The following is a 25,634-nucleotide window of genomic DNA, read 5'->3' on the forward strand; positions in this document are numbered from 1 at the left end:
GATTCATACCACCTGAATAAACTGCCTCTTACAGTTAAGATGGTCTCACTTCTTTTTTTCTCTTTTTGAAAGGGGGAAGGGTGCAAAGAAATTCTCTTAAACATAAAATGATTTAAAGACTTATTTTTTTAAGCAGATACTTTAGTGTATGGTCTATGGTTAACCCTTTTTCAGGGGGCCTTAGACTGTCATTGTGAGTTTTAAATCAAGTCTGTGCTGTTAGCAAGTTGCTGTTATTTAGGATTCAAATCCAAACAAAGAGAAACATTCAGAGAAAAGAGATTAACCCAGTCAGGATAATAAAATGGGGCAAGTTTCTTCAGGGGGTGTTGGTGGTGGTTGTGTTTTGGGGTTTGTTTTTTTTAATGACTAGACTTGCAAGGATATTGATTTATGGAGAAAATCTCTTTGAAAACTTCAGCTTATATTTTGATCAGAACTTTCCTGTAAACAGTGGAACAGTATATCAGAGCCCTAAGTCAAAATTTCTTCTTAGTTGTACTGGTATAAATCTGGCCTTCTTCCCCGGAACTCACTGGAGCTACTTTGGATTTATACCAGGGTGACTGAAAGCATAATTTGGCTAAACATTTCCAGGGGGACAATTAAGAATAGGGAATGCAGTCATGTTTAGGAACCTATGGAAAAAAGAAAAACAAGAGGAAAAAAAAAAAAAAAAGAAGGTAAATAAATCCCAAGAATTTTTTTTAGAAAATAATCCTATGAATTCTTGAATCGCAGTCACTTTCATGTCCAACAACAAAAATCACTTGTTCTGCAAATTTTTTAAAGATGTAAGAGCAATTAAAAAATGTATATCTTAAGCACATCCAAAAGCTGCATCCTTCGCAGCACTTATCCTTTCGAGGGAGAATGCAAGCAGGAATCTGTTCATAAATGTGACGTCGCTACGGGAATTGCCTCTGAGAGACACCGAAGCCCCCGTGGCTGAACCCATTTCTCACCACTCTGCATAAGAGCAGGTAACCAAGTGGGGAGCAGAAGCAAACCACAGCTCCACAGTGTCTTTCCCGGCAGGGGGAAAAGACAGTCCCAGCCCCTTCATTCTCAGTCTCAAAAGCCTGCTAGTTTTGGATGGCATTGAGAAATGCACTGAGACTACAAACTTACTCCACAAAGACCGACTGCTAGCGCTGATGTTTTCAGTTAGCAGTGTGATTGTTCGGATTGTGTTATGGTATTCTTATTCTGGAAGCAAAGTCCACTGGGCAAATTAATTTCTGAAGGAATAGCTGAATGCTTGCCTGCCAAAGTGGATAATAAGTGCATCGCCAGTGAGTCAGAGGGGAGTCAGCAAGGGAGGCTGGACAGTGATAAAACAGCATAGAGGGAAGTTCAGACCTTGGCATCACTCTCATCTCTCCTCTTGAGGGAGTGAATAAAAAAGACAACATCCAAAGCCCTTAGAAAAATAGTCTTTAATGAGTCCCATAGAATGAACCCATAGAAAGGGTTCTGTGGAGGCTGGAAGAATTTGAAAGTGCAGAGACAACCAACGCAGTAGTACATACATGCATAGCCATAGCTGCTGGAAACTAGTGACTCTCAACTTCAGCTTCAGTTTTTGCTGCTTAAATTACTAACTACACTTTCCTAATACACTGAGTCCTCTTATGTACTGAATACGACTACTGCCTCTGGAAGTCAGAGGATTTTATATCACTTAAATGGAATTTGTATATCCTTAAGGCTTCAAATAGAACTAAAAATATGGTTCAGTGGTGTATTTCTAATAGCGCCTATTTCTATAGCAATTTCACTTATCATCTAAGAAGCCGCATGTATTTGAAAACTGATGTTTGTACTGGTGTCTGATGTGCAATTCAAATTTGTGCACAAACTGCTGCAAGAATGTTCACAAGAGTTGCTCTCTTGCTCTGCAAAACAACTCTCTTCTCTTAGCACTGTCTTGGTAAAGTTACCTAAAATACTTGTTTCTCCGTCTGAAACAACGAGAATAATGAAAATCAACTGCTCCCATGAAAACTTGTGATCTTCACAGGAGAAAGAAAAAAAAAAAAAAAAAGAAAGAAAAAAGGGCACAGAAAAAGAAACATGATCTTCACAGCTTCCAGAACTGCAATATAAAATTAGAAGAACTATCATGCAGTTTCACAGGGACATAAAGGGGTGTAAAGCACCTCAGCTCTCTGCATGGGCTGCTGTAATAGAGCTCTGCACCTGAGTTAGGAAATCTTCCTTAATTTTTATCTTGCTGTGCGCTTCACCTTCCTGGCCAGGACAGCTGGTCAACCTTAAGGAAAAAGAGAGAAATTGCTCCATGAATCAGGCTTGTGAAAGCTACTGACCTCAGGAATAGAGGAGGAGACTGAAAATCTCAGGAGTCTGGGACCACATCCTTGTTCTGTGAGTCACTGGCATGCAGGCATTTTCACCAAGCTGGTGCCAGGACTGGGTTGTGCTCCAAGTTTGGTGCTGGTGAGATAGCCTTGTACAGCCCCTCATTTGTAAGCATCTGATGCTCTTGTAATTATTCTTCATGGCTGTCTAAAAAAAGATCTCAAAACGAACAACAGTATTTAAACCGTAAAAAATAACAGTGGTCAGAAAGGGTTTGATTCTGCCCCTGCTGGAACCAGTGAGACTACTGCAAGGGTCCCAGTTTACAGCTGTGGAGATACCCTGTACACCACAGTTTTAGGATGTGATCACCTGTTGCAATAGCTGGTTACTAATGCAAGATTTTTTCTTTTTTGATAAAGGAAGATACATACTTTAACAAACTCCAAGGAATAAATCTGCATGTTCAAATCAGGATGCATAATTTGCTTTTATACACAGCATCAAGCTATACTGTAAGTAAAAATTTCCCCTTCTGCAAGTTTTCAGATACCTTACTACTCCACCTTCCAAAGGCATTTCCAGATTATTAGATGTGTGACACAGTAGAACAAAATAAAAAAGTCCTGGCACCAGGACCGGCATCCCTTTGATAATTAGCAAAACTAGACCTGATGACAGGACATAATGATGTTGCTCTCATTTGCAATAATGACTAAAATATTTGAATACTATTTTCCTTATGTGGTATTCTAAAGCTCTTTCTCCAAACACAGACAATTTTTTTTTCTATTAGTCACTGCACAACATTTTATGCCTTTCACAGTATTCTGTATATTATTGTATTTACTCTTTTTTTCCCAGTTCCTAGAAGTCCTTCTTGATGTACAACACTGTGTTTTGAAAATCAACATCTTGCTTCCTGCCAGAGCCAGTAGATATGCCAGCCAGTATTAGCTGGTTTCTAATTTTTTCTCTTTGTGTTAGGAGGAAAAAAAAAAAAGTAAAAAAATTTGCTGACTTTAGATCTTAGCCTATCACATGAAGACTTACTGGTGCATTAGAGGCCTATTCAAAACAGGGCTTTTCTTGCAACAGGAGCCCCTAACAATTGGTAATGAGGACAGATTCCGAATTGTTTGTGAGCAGCTGCTTAGTAGGTAAGAGCTTGTTTGGATTCAATTGAACAGTGTTTTTAGAAGCAGTTACTGACCCCTGACCCTTCCTACAGACTGGGTTGATGGGATTAGGGAAAGCTAGCGTTCAGTTTACACTGGGCTATAACAAGCTGGCAAGAGATAACATACTTTTTAATTATCAAGTTACACCTCTGCCAAAGTTTGGCTGTGAATTTACCAAATGGGTCAATGAACTATAAGAAATCAAGCTAGGTTATGGGATAGTAGTTACATAAGAGAACAGTCTTGGGGGAGATATAATTAATACATTTATGTGATATTTTTTCCCCTTTGCAAATATTTCAATTTTTCAAATCTTGTTCTACATGCCTCGCGTATGCACTATAGAGGCATATGTTGTATGCGGTATTTATACCAATGCATTTTGTACACTAAAAAAAGACCTGAATTACTTCTAAGAGTTGCCAAAAAGGTAGACAAGGAAAAAAAAACACCCATGCAATACATGACATTTAAATTGAAACAACAGAGTAACATTAAAATTTCAAGCTTGGTTTGTTCTACCACTCTGAGGCTGGAGTAACATAAAAATACTTACTATTGGCTAGAAGCCAATTTGCCTAGCAGTCTACAACCATAAGAAAAGGAGACAATTGTGGTATTATTCACCTGGAACAATTAAAGATAATTTCTGACATAATAATGAATTTTTTTTCAAAGGCCGTAGGGATTTTATGTATTAATTTTAATTAATTAAAACTAAACCAAAATTATAAAGCTTAATTAGTTTGAATGATTTTTTTCTCTGTTTTCTTCCAAGACTGAAGTGTGAAAAATTCTCCAGTTCAAGTTATTTAAGGCCCATAGCTTTCTTAGTTCTCTGCTCTGTTAGTACATGTCTTGTCTATTATAGTAGGATTCATTTCTGGGAAAATCTTGGTACAATAACTATAAAATTTATGCACACCCAGACTGATCCTTTAATGGATTACAGAACTTATTGATAAAATAAAACATAGTAAGCAATGCCGCTTTTTAAGTAATGCAGACAGATTGAAGACCTAGCATGGGTTGGGAGCTTGCCTGGATTTACCAAGGAGACATGGAGCACTTAGCTGAAGGACACCACAGACCCAGCTAGTTTCTTAGTAACACAAGATTTACGGTCCTAGTTCTTTCAAATGTCTTTTATACCAGGGAATGAGGGTCTCAAACCCAGGTTTCATTTCTAGTTGCACCAAATTTCTGATCTCAGCTGGAGCAAGTCACATCGTACCTTTAGAACAGAGAAGATGTCTTACGAGTGAAGAGCAACACTGGGCTGGGCAAAACATCCCATGTCCTTGAGTCTTCCTTTTGTCATGGGCGTTACCACTCACCACCATTTCATGAAGTGTCCAGTTGCTCTCTCAGAAGTAGCTGTATGTTTTCTTTCCTCTACGCCTATCAGAATTTGGATTCTGAATCTCAGTGCTCTAGTGTTCAGACACCATTTAATTTCCATCCTAAAGCTATTAATTGCTAGTCTTTACCCATTAGTTCCTTTGCCAGTCATGTCTTTTAGTTTGAATCGTGTCTTCTTTTCCCTGCTGTTTATTTCCCTAACATGTTTATACATGACAATCACTTCTTGCCTCAAACTTTGTTTTGCTAGGATAAATAAGACAAAATTTTAGCCTCTTTTGACATAGCTCTTTCTTTGTCTTCCTAATTGTCCCATAAGCCAGTTTTAGCCTGTTTCTATTTAATTTTTCTTTCTTAATGTGAATGTCTGGAATTGTATGCAGTGTTTTGGAGGACACCTCATAAATGTCTGCTGCTGTGTAAATACTTCTACCTATACATCTCAAGATTACATCTGCTAGGCTGCCTGCCTGCTGGTCTCCCAGGTCCCTCCTCCTCCTCCTGGTTATTTAAAAGTGATCTCCCAGTTTATAAAAGCAATGTAGCTATTGAAATTTGAGCTACTGAATTTCATCCTATTTCTATTACTTCAGTCTTCAGGATAATTTTGTTTTCCCTGTATAATAATCTAATAATGTATTGACAGTGCAAGTGGAGAGCACAGAAGGAAAGTGTGCACCAGAGGAGGTGTGTGTAGAGACCAGCTTAAGCCTACCAAGGTTAATTTTCCCAGGCTGCCTCTGTAGCCAAGGGAAGGAGCATAGCTTATATAGAAGTCGAGTTGGACCAAGAGCCTCATGACCTGGTATGAATTGTGTTTGGTGGATTTCAGCTATCATTTGCCATAGGAAGATCCCAGAGAACTTAGCTCCACTGGAGTTAAGGCAGTTTCAGTGAATACCCCCAATGTCTGTTCAATTTACTTTCTTCACCAGTATATTCATGTTGTTTGTTTCCTAGTCATTTGGGAAATATTAAACGGCATTAATCCACACCCACATGCTTTAGGTGATTCTGCAGTAGCTTCCTTCCAGCCCCACACCTGGCCTCTCAGCCCAGTGTGGGTAACCTCGCAGGCAGTGCTGTGCGTGCCGTACTGTTCCTCTGCCCATCTCTGCCTCTTTGGTAAACTCTGGGTTTGCAGTGGTAGTGTGTTGATTGCTGTGCTGGTGTTCACATTACCTGTGTAAAAAAAGTCCAAAACAAACATCAGTATCTAGTGCGGCATGATTTACCTATGCCAAAACTGTATCACATGGTTTTGAAGTCTTTGGGCCAAATTTCACTGAAATTTGCACTGCTGACATCAGGCTGAAGGGTCCCGTAGGAACTAGGATGACTGTACTTAATGCAGACACTGATTTGTGTATTCCTGTTATGAGAACTGCCAACAGGCCGATAGGTTTATTCCAGGCAATTGCTATGGGAATTTGGGTTTCACACACCTACTCTTCCAAATTTGTGAGACTGCAGGTTATCTGAGCAACCTCAATTTGAGTTTAATAAACTATTTGTGTATAATGTTCACTTTGCTTGCAGATGTCTCCTTTTCTATTTGCTTCCCAGTGTGTAATCCCACGTTCAAAAACATGAGTCTTTATTGAAAATTGAAATGTTTAGATTCTTTTTTGCCAAATATAAACTGACCCAAATAAAATGTGGAGCTTTCACATGTATCACATGCTCATTGCAAAAAAAACTTCCTGCTTTTTTATCCATCTAAACACATACCTGAAGAAAACTTTAACTATTTATTCTGATTTCCTTTATGAGATCAAATGCAGTTTAACTTTTAGTAAGTCCTACTTTTGCCAAGTCTCACTTTAGACCTGCATTTCTTGACTTCGAAGTCATAGTTTTCTTTGGTGATCACTCCTTTTTTCCATTCCTTGTAGGCTCCCTGCTTATGCTTAATGTCATTTTCAAGATGGTTATTCTTCCAGTTAGGTCTGGAAAGTTCTTGTACAATTTTTTTTTCTCCTTGCCTGGCATACAGATTCCAGATAGCTTTAGCAGGTTTGACATGGAGACATTCCAGGCTGCCTTCAAAATCAAAATCCCGAGCTCCTTAGTTCAGTCGGCCTCCCTAAATAGTTACCTTGGGTTGTATCCAAACTCAGCAGCTTGCGCACCCGGCGCAGTGCCTGCAGTCCTAGTTGCTCGATCCCCAGATAGGGCATGGTGTCAGAGCAAGGTGCCTCTCCCTCCTGACTCATGTGCCCAGATCTCCTTCTCATCGAAATCAAAGTTCAGCAAAGGAAGGGAGCAGACGTGTGCCAAGGTTTTGCCCTCATGCACTTGGGAGATGGCCAAGGCCTATTTCCATACTCGGGAGCTCAGCAGTACTCCCGGCTGTCGTTAGCTGAGTTGAAGTCCTGTCTTTTTGAAATGAAGAACTTTAATGACTTTTAACTGCGTTCTTTTTTTTCATTAAAACAAATTAAATGCTGCACACTGAAGTCACTGCTAGTTAGCAACAGTACTTCTTCAGACAGATGTATCGATACTATTTGAGCCCACAGTAGTGTTTTTCCTTCCAACAGGATAATTCGCTGTTACATGTATCTTTGCAATGACAGCACAATAATCTTTGTTAGCGTTCAGGTTTGATTCTGGGATCAATAGCAGACTCCTATCTATTTACCAGTATTCCCAGAATTTATTTCATCCTATTTCCCACAGGTGATTTTACCCAAACAAGTATTGTTTCATTCTATTGTTTCTAATTTCTTTATACATTATGGATATACATTTCTGGAGAACCACTTTTATTTTAATGCTATCTTTGGTCACCACATTATGTCCACCAGTACAGTCATCATTACCGAAATTTCATTCAGTGCTTCAAAAATTCAAATTCCTCCATGTTGTTGCCCAGGTTTGTCCATTAGAGTAAGAGCATCTTACCGACTGCACTTAATTCTACTTTTAAATCAGACTCGGCACAGTTTTTCTGCCATCTGTATCCAGATGCTCATATTAAGAGTAACTCTTCCCTTGACTAAAGGAGTTAAGAACTCCACCATTGTGTAGGTAACATGAAGAAAATAGTGCTTCTACACCTCGTGAAGGGCGTTGAGAGTCTGCAGAAACACCTATTTACAAACAAATACTCTCCATTTTCTAAGGTCTGCCATGGCCCAATGAAGAATGAAATTTTACATCAGATTGACAGATGCATTTCTTATCTAATACACAACATTATATCTTCAAATTACAGTCTGGATCTCTACACCTGCCTGTGTAACTGGGAATGATGTGAAGTATGAGCTGAGGGGAGTCTGTATGACCTGTTTTGTGCATGCGTACACAAAGTGCACATATCACAGAGATGATACAGAAAAAATGAGATTGATCAACACCACAAAACATTGGGTAAGAAGCCATCCTGGCTCTGAAGCAAGGACATGCATATTTTTTTCTCCACATTCACTAGTACTTTACCGTAAGATTGCACTACCTGACCCAGGCTTTAGGCTTGTGATACGAGTTTTACTGGTGGACTTAAATCACTTTGTGTTAACTTCACATCCAAAGGGAAGTCGAGCTGTTAGCTAAAACATAAACTTTGCTATTATGGTGAAACAATTTGTTACTGCAGGAAACAAAACAAACCCTAACAAGTCAAGAGTTTATGCACTGCATATAATACTGAAATAACTGAGGATTTCTACAGTAGTACAGTTTCTGTGACTCCAGGTTTGCTTTATGCAGTTTTGTATAAATTAAAATGCTTGTCTCAATCCTACTTCTCTATATTAATATACACACAAAGCCACACACACACATACATAACCATATATACATATCAGGGGAAATTTTAGTGGCACCATCCCCACTGACTCCTGGGTACATGCTAATGTGTGTTCTGAAAAGACACATTGGTAGTTTTAATTCAGTTAAATTGTAGAAAGGGATTAATTTTGGTCCATCTTTTTAGCTTTATACATATGCATGTACACATGAGCATGTGGATGAGATAGAGGGAAAGAAAGAGGCCGCTGAAAGCACAGTGTGAAAGTGGTCAGGCATTAATGCTCCAGATTAAAATAGCCAGGAACAGTCCTGTGCCTGCTAATTAAAATTGATATGTAATTTCCTAATATACTTGAAAAAAAAATAATATTAATTACCACAGAAAGCTACCACAGGAAAGAAGTAGCAGCATATTAAAATTATCTGTAGTTTATTATGATCTCTTTCAAGACAAATTAAGAATAGTTTTAGATATTATAGGAATGTCTTTATGTTTTGGGGGTTGGGGTTTTTTTTCTTTCTTTTTTTTTTCTCCCTGTTCAACCATATGGATATAAGATAGTCATATTCATAGGAAAAATAACTTCTATCCATAAAAGGTATGACAGAATTATTCAATAACTCTTAAGCTATGTGGTGACATAGCAACACGTTTTGGAAATCTGTAGGTCTATTCATAGAGGAGCACATTTTATTAGATGCACAGCTTATTTGCAGAAAAAAATATCTGGTTTTGGAGCTAGTAAACTTATCCATGAAATTCAGTCATTAGTCTGTCTGAGTTCATTTTAAACTTTGAAAAATTAAACTTTGTTTTCCCCTGAAATTTGTGTAAATGTAAATTTGTACTATAATTTAACAGCACTAAAATTAATTTAGATCATTTGCTGGGTTATCTAAAGCTAGCTAAAGAAGTTTATCTATACACGTCAGTTAAAAAACTGTATTTATTTTTCTCTTACAGTTATACTTTTTTCTGAAATAAATGGGGAAAAATATATTAGAGGTTGTGTGAAGCTTCTCATATATGCCAACAAATGAAAAAAAGTTTCTAGTTATTTGTACTACCCTATTTACAGCTTGGTAAAAATTGGCCAAAGACTGTTTATGTAGACATTTTCTAGAGATTCTGGGTTAGTGCAGAATGTGGAGCTTAGTTATTTTACATGTCTGTGGGACTCAAGCTGGTCCCACTCCACCAGAGCACATTAGTGTGTGCTTCACTTAAAGAACAAGTATGCCACAACAGGCCTGTTTATTTCCCTAAAATTAAGCATATTCTTTTTTTTTTTTTTTTTCTTGAATCCTGAATCCAGGCTAGCTTGTGAATAATAATATCTTCCATACTTGTTTACAATTTTTGAGTCTGTAGCTGAAAACTTTTTAACTGTATATAGCTCAAAGCCTCTGCAAGATGAAATAGTAATGCATGAAATAGTTACTTCTGGATAAATGTTATAAACTTAGAACAAGAAGTTATATTTTCTTGTGTTGATGGTATAGCATGAGGCATCTTGTCATACAATATAACACAATAGAAACAGTGTGTTAGTTGCATGAATATTTTTGGCATATGCACTCCCTCTGAGGGAGGTTCATCAGACTATGCACATAGCTATCTAGAGGAAGTTTAAAATATTCTCATTTAGAGGCAAAATTTTCACAGGTAGCTCCTACTGAAAGTTGTTTACTTCTTGCAGTATTTTACATCTGCCACTAATGCAATAAATGGGGAGGCTGAAAACCAAACAGTATTATTAACGGTGACAGAAAGCTTTTAGCCAAGCTCCCTGTATGGTGATGGATATTGTTTATCATATTTCACTTGTTGTTTTAAACTTCCCCTGTCAGAACGAATCATTGATATAGGAGAAGAGGGAGCAGATAACAGGCAATGTGTATTTGTCTAATAGTAAGTTCCTCTAATCAAAAAGCATTGGAAAAAAAAGAACAAATAAAGCATGTTTATTTACCCAAAGCTGACCTTGCTGTACTCAGGTATGCTGGAGAATATTTTGCCTTTTGTATAATACATAGTGAGCTGCACATTAATATCAAGGGTTAAACCAGAAATCTTTTAATAATATCATAAACTAATCAGTTCTTGATGATTTTTATTAACTTTAGTTCTTACTTGAATTTCTTTTTTCCTCATGGCAAAGATGTTGTACACAATCAAAACACTGGTAAAACTGCTTGTCTGCCACAGCCATTCCATGTTTTTCTTTTTGAGTTATTTATGTGCTTCTAAATCTTGGTTTTACCAAGCAGTATGAATTAGCACAAGGAAAAATGACAGAAAGATCTTCTAATTCGTGGTTGTTTTTAAAGCTAAACTAAAAGGCTGGTATTCACAATAATAAATACTTCTAAAAAAAGTAAAAAATCTTAAAGATCTAAGAAAATACATCTTGTACTACACCCAAAACATTTTTAATAGCTGTTTAAAAACTGGTATAGACACATTTAATAACAAAATTTAATTTTTTTAGAACACACTTTTAAAAATTTCACTATGCAAAGTTTTAAAATTAAATGCTTATACTCTACTTTTTTCAGCCTTCTTTCCTAAAATATGTTAAAAATTTCAATTGTTCTTTTCTGAATCTTTTTTTGTCAATTTCAATTGACTTGAGGGAAGCAAAGATTTTTTTCCAGCTATGTTTCTTTTGCAACAACTGACATACAAGTTTTGATAAACAAGAGCTAATCCCTCAGTTTCAGAACCTGAGATGAACCTCAACAGCACATTTTAGTAATCTTTGATGTCGAGTGTTTTTTTATTTTTCACTTTTTCTGTGTTCCTTCACTTTCTCATTCTGATTCAGACAAGAAACATTCCTGGAGCAGAGTTGCTCTGAATATATGTTAGTGTTTTAGCTCAGCTCAGGAAAGTACTTTCGAAGTACATCTCCCAGTAGTCCCTGCTCTGGTTCACAGTGTGCAGAGGTTTCTGAGTGCCAAGCTGAATTCATTTTGCATGAAATTAAACTGGAAAATTGCTCCAGAGGCACACCTACTACACTCCAGCCACAAATAAATATTCAGACTGTGGGACTAGATTAAAGCTAGTCTAATGGTAAATAAAAAGCTCTTAAAACAGGGATGTTATGTCCTGAGGACCATATATTTCTGTCTAAAGTCTGCTCCTCTCAGTCCATTCTGCTTGCTAAGGCAGATGATGTCCACACGATACCGATTGTATTGAACAGGTGATAAAATCCATGGCAGAAATTTTAGTCATATTGTAATCAATAGCAAAATACCTATTCATCTCAGTTGCTTCTCCACTGAAAAGCTCCTTTCATCATATGTGCTGCTAATTTTGAAGAAAGAAAAGACATAGATAAGCAACATTGACCTTTGCAGTCATATTCAGTATGAACTTTCTCAGTTTCAGTAACAAAATAGATGTTGAAATATCTGTTTTCAGATTTGATAGATCCTGTAGTTTAAGCCATGCCTGTAACACCAGTTCTACCTACTCAGATTTACCAACTGGTTCACTCCTTAGTCTACTAGAACCAATTTTACTTACACTTGATGTCACTCAGTGAAACCACTTTAGCATTTTTGAAGAATTCTCCTTTTATTTAAAATCCGTTTTTATTTTTAAAGGTATAACAAAGCATCTTGCAGTTTAGCAGAGGTCTCTTCCCTCTGTACATATCTAGCCACATCCCTGTAATTTAGAACCAAAAATACATTTTCACTGCAGGTAATTTTCACTGCTGTCTGTCCTGCTGAGCTAATACAGCTGAGAGAGAGTTGAATCCTACTTGTTCTTATGCAGAAATCACAGAATTAATTCCTGTTAGAGGTCCAACCTGTTATACCTGTGTAAACCTACAAAGGGTAATGGGGTTGCACAAGTGTCAGTAAAGGCATAATAGGTTTAATCAAGCATAACAGAAAGTAAATTGCTCTGCAAAATCCTCATTACTAGAGATGAAGTGCATTCATCTGTCTCAACTGTTAAGCGGTAAGCTGTCCGGGCAAAGACGGTTCCTACAACAATGATTCTCTGATTTCAAGTGAAACTTGCAGGTGACATAGTACAAAAAAGTAGTGATTGCATAATAATGACCTGGATTGACTACAAGACAGAGTATCAGTTTGCCCATGACAACTGTTTATGTGTAAACTCACTGCATGTATTCCAGAAATTGCACTGAAAGACAATCAGTGAGGACAGCAACTGCATTGCTTTTAGTTACATTTCCAAAAAGTGTTGAATTATGTAGGCAGGTTCTTATTCAAGTATGCAGAGTTAATAGTCAGCAATTTTTCCCCCCAGCAACATAACACTTTATATTACAAAAAATAACCTATCAGCTCATATTAAAACATCTTTTTAAAAGCTATTAAAATATCATTGTTGGGTCACCAATATCTCAGGCTAGGTCTAGGAGAGTGTGAATAAAGATTGGCTTAAATAAACTAAATCTCTCTGTTCATCACTTCCCTAGAATAGTGTAAATAACAGATTAACGGTATATTTGGAGAGAGGAGCCACAGTAGACAGTAACATTATATTATGACATACAATGACAATGTAACAGGGTCTGAAGAATAATAATCTGAGAGCAGGGATATAAGATCTTGTTTATGGAGAAACCATATGTTACATTTTGTTAAGACTAGCAGCAATTATGTCAGAATTTGGCCTCTCGGCATTCCTGTTACACTGAAACCAAAGGTCTATATAGATCGATAAAAGCTTAAGGTTTGAAGGACCACTGTAGTCATATCTTCCAACAATGACAATGCAGGCAACAAGGCCTGCCCCCAGTTTCTCTGCTTTTTCCTTCCAGAAATTAGATTTGGCTAGCCTTTCCTTTCTCAACATTGTTGAAGTTTTGCTCCTCACAAAGATGTTTCTAAACACGTCACATCTAATACTTCTCTTGGGTTAACTACATTTCTTTGGTAAACTAGAGCAGATGGAGCTCTGCAAGTTTTCACTATAAGTCTACTCCGCTTTCATGAGACACCACCTAGAGTACTGTATTCAGCTCTGGGCCCCCCCATATAAGAAGGACATGGACCTGTTGGAGAGAGTCCAGAGGAGGGCCATGAAGATGATTAGAGGGCTGGAGGGCTGGAACTCCTCTCCTATGAAAACAGGCTGAGAGACTTGAGATGGTTCATCCTGGAGAACAGAAGACTCCAGGGAGACCTTATAGTGGCCTTCCAGTACCTAAAGGGGACCTGCAAGAAAACTGGAGAGGGCCTGTAGTGATAGAGCAAGGGGTAATGGATTTAAGCTGAAAGAGGGTAGATTTAGATTAGATATAAGGAAAAAATACTTCACTATGAGGGTGGTGAGATACTGGAACAGGTTTCCCAGAGAAGCTGTGCATGCGCCATTTGAAGTGTCCAAAGCCAGGCTGGATAAGGCTCTGAGCAACCTGGTCTAGTGGAAGGTGTCCCTGCCCGTGGCAGGGGGTTGGAACTAGGTGATCTTCAAGGTGCCATCCAAACCAAACCATTCTATCTTATGAATCTATAAAGTAGTGTTGATGCTGCAATGGTCTCACTGTATAACTGAAGAAATGTTCACAAAGGGAAGCAGTTTCCATTACTGGACCAATTTACATCGTATGAAAAAGCAAATATGCTTTCCAAACTTTAGTATCATTCCATCGACAACCATTCTATCAGACCTTTCCCATTTCATGAACTATTGAGAGTTGTCCACAGCTATGGCTCCAGTGTTGAATAATCCTAATGGATATTCTGCAGTTTTATTCAAGGACAGTGTTAACATTTTTGGTGAGCGTATTACTTCCAGAGGTCACGTTCAGCTGGTTGTCCTTGGTGACTCCCAAGTTCTTTCTGAGTTATTCTTATATAAGTGGATTGCACCTAACTAGCTAAACAATCACCAGCCTTCTGTCTTCCTTTCTTACTACTTTGCTACCCTTATTTTAATGACATTTGCAAACTTCATTAGTAATGGTTTTTGAAGTTATTGTACAGTGTGTTGACAAATGTTTTAAGCAGTGTAGATCTCCCAGAAGAAACATAATTGCTTAATGATAATTCTTCATGTAAGATTCCAATTTAAGATTGATCAATAGCTTGTTTCCAATCTATATTGTGCATGCCAACTCAATGTTATATAAATCTGAATTTATTGGCAAATAAAATGTCATGCAGTACCATTCCTGGACATAAGTCCATTCTATTAGCCTTTTTTACCTCTACAGACCACACTTCCTGTTTGATCTGAAAAAGTCATCAAGTGAGTTTGATCACATCTCCTTCCCATCTTTATTAGAGTTACTTATATTTCCTTGCATTAATCCTTTATGAATCAACTACCTTAGCAGATTTTCCATTATTTTGCCAAAGATCAATGCCGGATTGGTCTGACAACAAACAGGAGGAGCTGGAAGCCATTGTGCCGCAGGAAAACTATGACATCGTTGCCATCATGATGGGATGACTCTCACAGCTGGAGTGCTGCTATGGATGGCTATAAACTCTTCAAAAGGGATAGGCAAGGTAGGGGAGCCCTGTGTGTTAGGGAGTGTTTTGATTGTCTAGAGCTTAATGATGGTAATGAGGATTGAGTGTTTATGGGTAAGAATCAGGTGAAAGAAAGGTCAACAAGGCAGATATCATGGTGGGAGTCTGTTATAGACCACCCAACCAGGATGAAGAGGCATACAAATTTTTCTGTAAACTGCTGGGAGAAGTCTCACAATTGCTAGCTGTTGCTTTCATGGGGGACTTTAACTTACCAGATGTCCGCTGGGGATGGCACAGCAGAGAGGAAATAGTGTAGGAGGTTCCTGGAGTGTGTGGAAGGCAACTTGCTGACACAGCTGGTCTGTGAGGCAGCCAGGGGAGATGCCCCACTGGACCTGCTGTTTACAAACAGGGAAGGACTGGTGGGTGATATGATGGCTGGAGGATGCCTTGAGCATAGCAGTCATGAAATGATAGAGTTTTTGATTCTTGGAGAAGTATGGAGGGGAGCCAGCAGAACTGCTGCCTTGGACTTCTGGAGGGCAGATTTTCATCTGTTTAAGGACCTGGTTGACAGAGTCCCTTGGGAGGCAGTTCTGAAGCGCAGAGGAGTCCAGGAAGGCTGGTCATTTTTCAAAAAAGGAATCTTTTAGAGGCGCAGGAGCAGGCCATCCACATGTGCTGAAAGACAAGCCAACAGGGAAGCAGACCAGCCTGGCTGAGCAGAGAGCTTTGGCTGGAACTCAGGGAAAAAAGCAGTTTACCAGCTCTGGAAGAAGGGGCAAACAGCTCTAGAGGACTACAGGGATGTCATAAAGTGTTGCAGGGAGAAGATCAGAAAGAGCAAAGCCCAGCTAGAACTTAATCTGGCTACTGCTGTAAAAGTTAATAAAATGATGTTCCTATAAATACGTTAACAACAAAAGGAGGGCTGAGAATCTCCAAGCTTTATTGAATGCAAGGGGAAACAGTGACAAAGGATGAGGAAAATGCTGAAGTACTTAATGCCTTCTTTGCCTCAGTTGTTAATAAGAAAACCAGTTGTTCTCAGGATAGCCAGCCCCCTGAGCTGGAAGACAGGGATAGGGAGCAGAATGAAGCCCCCATAATCGAAGGGGAAATAGTGACCTGTTATGCCACTTATACACAGAGAAGTTCTATGGGGCTGGATGGGACCCACCCAAGGGTACTGAGGGAGCTGGTAGAAGCACTCAGCAAGTCACTTTCAATCATATATCAGCAGTCCTGGATAACTGAGAAGGTCCCAGTTGACAGGAGGTTACCAAATGTGACCCCATCTACAAGAAGGGTCAGAAGGAGGATCTGGGGAACTACATGTCTATCATTCTGACCTCGATGCCAGGGAAGGTTATGGAGCAGACCATCCTGAGCACCACTGTGCAGCATGTAGGACAGCCGGGGAATCAGGCCCAGCCAGCATGGGTTTACAAAAGGCAGGCCCTGCTTGATGAACCTGATCTCCTCTTGTGACAAGGTGACCCACCTAGTGAATGAGGGAAAGACTGTGGATGTTGTCTTTCTGGACCTTAGTAAAGACTTTGGCACTGTCTCCCACAGCATTCCCCTGGGGAAACTGGCTGCTCACGGCTTGGACAGGTGTGCTCTGTGCTGGGTTACAAGCTGGCTGGGTGGCTGAGCCCAAGGAGTGGTGGTGGATGGAGTTACATCCAGCTGGTGGCCGGTCACAAGTGCTGTTCCCCAGGGCTCAGTGTTGGGGCCAGTCCTGTTTAATGTCTTTATTGATGATCTGGACCAGGGGATCGAGTGCACCCAGAGTAACTTTGCAGACAACAGCAAGCTGGGTGGGAGTGTTGATCTGCTTGAGGGCAGGAGGGCTCTGCACAAGGATCTGGATAGGCTGGATGGGTAGGCTGAGGCCAGTTGTATGAGGTTCAACAAGCAGAAGCGCTGGGTCCTGCCCTTGGGTCACAACAACACACAACGCTACAGGCTGGGGCAGAGCGGCTGGAAAGTGCCTGGTGGGAAAGGGCCTGGGGGTGCTGGTTGATGGCCGGCTGAACGTGAGCCAGCGGTGTGCCCGGGTGGCCAAGGTGGCCAACAGCACCCTGGCTTGTGTCAGACACAGTGTGGCCAGCAGGACCAGGGCAGTGACCGTCCCCCTGTACTGGGCACCGGTGAGGCTGCACCTCAAATCCTGTGTTCAGCTTTGGGCCCCTCACTGCAAGACAGACATTGAGGTTAGTATGGATTAAAATCATGCAAGGGAGTATGATTAAGATTGAAGAGTTATAGAAAAATACCACTGCTCAAACCTCTGTCTCAGCTGTGTGTTTCTTATATGTATAGACATAGCTCTTGGGGCTAAAAGTTCTTCTGAAAGCACTTCAGGACATGGTGGAAAGTACAGCATGGTGGTGCAGCTGGCTGTAGGAGGGCAGTGCCCTTTTTTCATCCTGCAGTGACTCTGCCTTAGCTCTCCCTCACCACACCAGTCCTCTACCTGCAGATTCTCAATATCCTTCATCTCAGCTCTGTTTGGAGAGGAAAGGAGCGGAATGATCCTCTCTCTAGTTTCTTCACTGTACTATTGATAGATCAAGGAGACTATGCAGGTAGCATTGACTCGTGTAAGGGGAGTAGAGACAGACATGTGGCCTCGAGTAAGGCAGGATGGAATGGTGTCTCACTTCCCTGGGTACTGCAACACCACAGTGATCTCAGAGCCGAAGAGTCTGGGGATCATTTGTTAGCAAATGCAGTTAAAATCATGAACTACCACCGTGCTGGGCTGAACTGGCATTAGCCTGTTACCCTCATTGTCTGCTTGTATTTTTTGACAGAGCAGCACAAGTGTATGTTACCTACCAGCTCCCAGTATGAAGACTTTCTCCACCTTCCATGCAACTGGGTGCCAGGGCTGAGGTGCTTCTCAGAGAGAGGCCAAAGGGGAGCCCTTCCCAGGGAGCTGGAAAAGACCTGTAAGGGAATATCAGCACAGCAGATAAATCATGGTGGATATTGAAGTACTCATGGCAGTCTATTTTTTTAAACCACACAACCTGGTCCTAAGGTTTGGGGAGGTTTTGAAGGTTTTATTTGTTTTTGCCTGTTTGTTTCTTTCCTTTTTTTTTTTTTTTTTTTTTTTTTTTTTTTGTGGGTAGGGTGGGGCAAAGCAAACTGAAGAAATACAGAAAACAACCCCACAAAGAAACCAAACCAAACTGGAGTGAAAGATGACTTTGACCTAATTTGGGGAAAATAATATTGCAGGATTTACCATCGCCAAATGTGTGACAGGGCAATTACTCCTTCCTAGCTTGCCTGAATATACAGAATGGCTGTTGATCTTGCACAGAATCTTCTCTCTTGAAAGAAAAAAAAAACAAAACTGGGGAGGCAGTATCAAATATTTCACCTTTGCTTAGAAACTTAAGGGATTTATGTAGCAATTTGTTTTTCTTTACTGTGAGAATCTGCAGTTACTCACCTAGCTGACCAAAATGCTGAAAAAATAGAATTATGCAGTTCACCTGAGACAGTAACCTGGGAAAACTTCTTCCTAACTGAAAAATTACTATAATCTTAGGAAGCATCACTGATTAAGAGGCTTTAATAAAGAATCATGCCTTTGTTAGGGGCTGACAATTTATATCTAGACAGCTTTAGGACAGTATGTAGCAGCACAGGTTTGCTGCACTAACTTCATTTCCAACGGCTAGCACTGTGTTTGTCAGACATTTGCAAAAAGGACTGTGGGACTGTAGCCCACCATTAAGCCCTTCTGTCATCCCCTGTAGGGAGAAGGTCTGCTGACTTTGCAAATTGGCATAACCCAAATGTGGAGATTGGCACACGTGCTGTGCCCTGCTGGCAGTCAGGTGTTATTGTCTCCCCTTCTCCAGAGCTTCAGCAAATGAAACTCTGGAAAACAAAATGCATCTAGCACACCATACTCAAAAGGCTGCTAGAAAACATGTCTAAAAGTGGAAGCTTATTTAATAATTCAAATTTAAGACAGGCTGCTCATGCTCTTGGGAGAACAGTTTCCATGCTGTGGTTGAATAACAGTCTTGGGAGAGGAGGCACCTCAGTCAGTTACACTAAAAATTCTTTGTATGTGGCAGAAGATAATAAAATAATACCAGTGTCTCAGCTTTCACATCTGAAACAGCACAAATGTACAGTCCGCATACAATATAGGGGTCTTCTGAGATGGAGTAAATATCTACAAAACACAGTGGGATCCCTGCATGAAAAAAAGAAGAAAAAAGTCATAGTGCTGTCCTGGCAGGCTGTAAAAATTCACCTTGGAGGAATGGGTACTTATTTCCCTGCTGGAAAAGGAAAGAGTGGGATTATCAACATGCTTTCAGCCATGAAGTCTGGACAGAAGGGCGCTCTTACCTTCCTCTGTGAAAAGTCGTTGTTGGTAAGGAAATAACGTTTTCTATGGTTTTCTGAGTAGCTCTGGAAACAAGAAATGAATTAAAGAACTGCAGGGTTAGTCTCTTTGTTATGAAAACTCTTATTATGTTGTTAATTTCTGAATGGGAAGGTCTGAAAGGCAAAAGAAAAAACTAGCAACTTCGCATTTCCTACCTGTCTTACTGTGGGAAATACTTTGTATCCCTCGACAGAATAAAACATAGGAAACCTTCAGTAAGTTGCTTATTTTTCTTAAACCAAAGCAAGTGACACTCACTGATACTCAACACTACATTCAGTGCAGTGTCCATCTAGCCTCTTCCATCATTTCTCTCATAAAACTCTGCTCACCCCAGTAAAAATCCTTTCTATGCCTTTGTGCTTCAGCAACAAAAAGTGACTTTACTGTAACAAATGTGCTAGATCTGTCCTTCCAAAATGCCATATGAATTGATTCAAATCATGTATCTACTGCAACTTATATTTTATCCTGTGTAAAAAAAGTAAGGTGAAAATCCTTCTCCAAAATGAAATTGAAAATAATTCTTAGGGAGGTGCTATGATTATAAATGCTATTACAAATGTTCCATTCTTAAACCTCAATGAAATATTAAGTAGGTAATCATTGTGAGATAAGAAACTGATATCAGTACTTACCTGTATTTAATCAGTGCACATACAACAATAATGTTAGGTAACATTAAACCAATTTTGATCATCATCATTTTCCTCTGAAGTCAGACATTGACCTGAATTTCTTGTGTTTCAATTGCACCATCAGTACAGTATCAGCACTCACCAGTAATCACAGCACAGTTTGCCTCATAAGAGACAGACGAGGGGTACAAGGATTTCTAAGTAGTGCTTTGAGAATCCATGTAGTCTTCCTTCAGCTTCGACATCTATTGAATAACTTTTAAAATTCACAGTCATTTTTCTAAGCCAATGTCAGGAATGTGAATCTGGAAAAGTGATCTGCTAAGGCTACATTAACTTATTGTGTAACTCCATTGAAATCAGCAATAATCCATCAGAGGTGAAGGTGATAGAGATTCAGGACTTCTTGGGTGACTCCCATCTGCAGGGCAAGACAGTCACAGATCTGTGGAACAAAAGCATTCTGCAGAGATGGCTCCTCCATGTGAGCTTCCTCTCTGGCCGTAGAGCTCCTGCAGGATCACCTATTTACTTTGAGAGGAATTCCTTCTTGGCACTCAGTTAATTTAATATTTTCCTTAATCACCATGCAAAATGGTGGAAAATATGCAAAGATAAGTTGCCTGGAAAATTCAGTTTGTTCCTCTGTATTGGCTTCAAAGTTCTACAAGGTACAAAGGGAACCATTGTTATAGAGACTACCAACTTTCTCCAGGAGTGAGGGACTCCTATGGATCCCATCTGAGGAAGGGCATCCAGAGAGTGTCTGTCAGAACAACCTTAGTCAAGGAACCTCTCCAGAATAAAGCCATACACTTGTATCTTTGGTAAGAAAAAGAAGGCTGGTCAGATAATTTACGCAGCCCTTTAAACCATGGAGACCTCTGCAGAACATTCATAGTTATGTGAACAGACTACAAAAGCGCAAAATACAGTCTGTGAGAGGCAAACTTCATACAGATTTTTAACAAGTGTTTCTAGTTTCACTGGCTTCTAGAAAAAAGTAACTGCAATGAGAATTATAGGAAAGGCAGATACAGAAATACAATTTCTTCAAAGATTAATGTGATGAGTTGTTTCCTTCCTAACTAAACAACCTGGAAGACAATTTACCAAGGAATTTTTGAAAAAATAATTATGGTCTTCAAAATCAGAGAACCTGAACAGATGTATTTCTTAACAAAGTTACTTTAACTTTCAAAGCTTGCAAAATTCTCATGTGCCCTAATTGGAAAGGGAACAGAAAGTAACTTAATATAAAAAACCCCTAAACTTTCTGAGCTGTTTCTGCTCAAGTTCTGCCAAATGCTATTCCTGTGTCTTGAAGAAATAGGATGATTACCTTTCTGTCTAAATCAGATACAGACACTAAAGAATCTTGTAAGGGAATGTGCCCTTTATAATTAATGTGTGAGTCACTGGGTTTGTTAAAATTAATAGATGCGTTCAGATCTTCCTGCTTGTGCACCATGTAGTGCTTCTAGCTATATTCCCATTGTAAAATCTTGACTGTCTATGCTTTTGTTTTCAATCTCTCAGCTGCAAAAATCTATTCCAGATTTAAGCTTAGTAAATTTTGGGTTCCAAATTTTGGGACCTAGATCAAACTTGTTGCAAAATTTCATAAAACAATAGTTTAGATCCAGATACAATCTTTGGAGCCAAAATGACAAAAGACATCAGGATTTTCAGCAAAGCAAAAGAAAAAATGCAACTTAACACAGAGTTCAGAAAAACCCCCATAGTTCCAAAATCTCAGAATCAAGTTGGGGGTTCTAAAGCTGTCAAAGAAAGGAAGATAAATTATGAAAAGGATTTTACTTGTTGTGCTCTCTGGCTCTCTCTTCTGAATCCATTTTTCTTTCCATTACAGTGATATCACTGCTGAGGATGGTCTGATAATGCAGTCCTAAACAGATAGTTCTTCATATCCATAAAATTCCCACTGAAGCCAAAAGAAATTCCACATTGAGACTGTGGAGTGTTGCTCTTGGAATCAGCTAAAGAAGGTGGAGCATGAGGCCAGGTAGCTTCCATCCAAATGGGTAATAGCTACCAGAAACATGTGTCTGGAGAGTTCCTCCCACTGTATGATTAAGGAGTGTGTAATTCCTAACCTGGTGGATTTCTTTGTGTCTACGATAAAGACAAGTCTTTTTGCCTGTGAAGTTCAGGGCATGCTTCTGTGCTGAGGAGAAGTAACATCTGTTCTATCAGTAGAAATGTCTAAGGATGGGAAACCTCCTCCAAAGCAGTTTCTGCTGGATTGCTCTGAAGGATCATCTGCTCTGTACCTGGTTGCCTTTTGCAGTTGAAAAAAAGGCAGTTTATCTTTAGAAAACATGTTCTACACAGATCTTTTCTCTGTTTGAACTTTGGTATTTAGCTGTGAGCCAGGAAAATCTTGCATCTGCAGGCTCTGAGAGCTTCCCTGCTGAGAAAGCTGGGGACCGAGAGGAGTAGCGATGAAAGGCTGGGAGGGACAGTCCCTGAGTGTGTCCCTGCTCAGTTATTCTCTGATACCTCTGATACCATTACTGATATCCCCCTGTGCTGTCACAGCCTCCTGTGGAAAGACCAGCCACATCTTGTGCAAATGACATGAAAAAAAGTAGGATTCTACATAGGTGCACATGCATGTGTAGGTGAGCAGTTAGATTAGGTAAATTTTGAAAGAACTGTAAAAGGTAGAAATTTTAGGTTCATCTTCTTTTTAAAGAATCAGTTGATGCAGATCCAAGAGCTACTGAAATCTGAAAAATGACCCCCAAGAGTTGCAGGTCATGGCTGCAACATATCTGTTCCTCGCTGGAAATGTTCTGTGTGAATGCTTCCCATTTGTATATATAAATGTATTTATAAAAATTGAAATATATATGTTTAATTTTTTTCCCAAGTTTTTTTTGGCTCACTCTGTTACAAATGTCCTTTTATGTGAACGGGGTTTTTTTTGTTAATCCCTTTCAAGACTTCCAAAATTCCAGTCTTACTTAATTTCAGTCATCTACTTCAAACTACAAAATAACTCACCCAGGGCTGTCAATGCTGGGCATCCAAAATCCTTCCCTTCATGAAATCTACAGATTTGTAGTAATACTGGGGGAGGGGACAGTTAGTGACATGTTCAAGACCAACACACAGCAATGCAGAAACAGCCCAGTCTTTTTGATATGGAAGACCAACATACCCTATATAAACAAACCACTGCTCCTTTCTCCTTTTTCTTTTTCTTGCTTCTTTTCCATTTTAACTTTTCCTTTTGTAATATCAGTTAAAAAGAAATAAGTATGCTTATTACTTTTGTAAGATAGCTATGAATTATTTAGCTCAGAAATAATTGCAGGAGGCATAGCAGGGAAAATTACCCACAAAACCAGCAAAACTGCAAGTCAACCTGCCATCATTGGACACACAATCATAATTAATTTTAATGAGATGCGGGAGTATACAGTTCAGCAGGAGGAGGAGACTGTAGCCACTTCTCAAAAACCTGCATTGTAGGCTAAGGGAATTTTACTAGCACTCCAGATCGATAGTGGAGACAGCAGTCAATAATAGTAGACCTTGCAATCGTCATTAATTGAAATCTCTCAAACTTCAGTTTGCATAACAAAGCAGCTAGTGCCTTAATGAAGAATGTAATATCTTGAGATGTTGTAACATTGCTTCCCGACCTCCTGCAACATCCTGATGGACTAAGATGGCTGGAAATAATGGCTTGACCCTCTGTTGTAAACCCCTCTCTGTACCTCCAGTGTCACACACAATCACACACATATTTGTATGCATACCTCTCATATATCAATGTACTGTAATGCAGATAACTAAATAACACCTAGATATTAAGCACCTGAATTTAAATAACTTGAGAATTTAAGAAACGTTCAAGTGCAGCAGCAGAAGAAAACAAACCAAACCGCCAACTAGCTTCACTTTTTACAGAAGTGAAAATGTGGCTATTGGACAAAATACGTAAGTAAAAATGTAATCTTCAAATTTGACATGGAAAAGTTGGAGGCAGATAAAAAAAGATTTTGAAATGTAATGGCTCATACTAAAACAAGTTTTCTGGTTTGGGTCTTATTCTCTGTCTCCCCTCCTGCCCCCCCCCCCCCCCCCCCACCTTCCCATCCCCCTTTTAACAGAGTGAGTGAAGAGGCATTTGGAAAAAGATCAGGGAGGCTAAAACATAATAAGAATCATTTGCTAGTTGTCAGCCTAAACGTTAAGATGATTGAAGCTTGCAATTGTTCTGTCCTGCCATATGTTAGTGTCTGTGTAAAAGAATCTGATGAAGATGATGAGATAACAATTTTCTGGCTGTAATGAGTAAGGGGACTAGGAAATTGCTGGGAAAATTGTGGGATTAAGGCCCATTTATGGCAGAAAATTACAAAGAACTCTCACAGCAAATGCAGGAAGGTAGTAGCTGAAGTATTTATTGATTCCACAAATCAGTCTTTTTTAAAAAGTCTGGCAAAAAAACCTGCTTCTAGATCTTATAATGAAAACCCATACTCACATGCATACCGTAAAAGTTATTTATTTTCACAACTCTCATTCTCCCTATCTTCCCCATGAAGAACAGCTGTGAGTGAAAATTCTCAAGATAAGACCCTTTTGTATTCATGTTTTTTAAACTGTTTTCTGCTATTATTTCATATGGGAGAGGAAAGTGTGTTGTCCCTTCCAACTCTACCATCTCTCATGAATTATTATAACTGATAGTGATAATAAGATATAATTGTCCTCACAGTAGTTCTGATCAAAAGCCTGAAGACAAATACCTGATTACACAAACTAAGATAAAATACAAATCAAAAAGGCTGCTCTTTTCCTTTTCCAATTTTTTATTTTGACTCTTTTCTTCATGTATTACAGTCTTTTATATATATATATATAAAGTCTTTCCCTTTCTATTTCTCTATTTCATTTTTTTCTCTTTCATCCACTTGTTATGCTTCCCCTTGTCATTCTGTAAGAGTATTGGTCCTAGTTCACATCTCCTTTGATCTCTTACTTGTCTCTCCTATGGTTTCTTCTGTGACTTATGCAAGATTAAATACAAGAAACAGCAGAGACATTATTTTTGGAGCTGGGTTAACAGAATTAGGCTTACTCATCTTGAAAAAAAGATAAATGTTAGTGTTCTTCATCTTCTTAGCACAAAAAACAAACCTTGCAGAACTTTTCTGCAGGGAAACCAGGAATGTTGCTATGCCAAAAGAGCCACTAGCCCAGCGGATGAGATGCTCAGTGGATCTGATCTGCAGGAATGACCTGCCAAGGTGAATTCAGCCTAATTCCAGTGATGTGAAGTTTAACTTTCTGACAAGAAAGTTGGTAGTTCAGCAATTCCGTGGCAAGTTTTCTCTGATATTTCTTTATTCTAGGTTTGACCCAGAAATTCCAACCTTAGAACTATTTCTAATCAAAGAATTCTCTTTTTTTACATATGTGTGTGTATATATA

The sequence above is a fragment of the Falco cherrug genome, chromosome 6 (assembly GCF_023634085.1).
Source record: "Falco cherrug isolate bFalChe1 chromosome 6, bFalChe1.pri, whole genome shotgun sequence".
NCBI classification, from domain to species: domain Eukaryota; kingdom Metazoa; phylum Chordata; class Aves; order Falconiformes; family Falconidae; genus Falco; species Falco cherrug.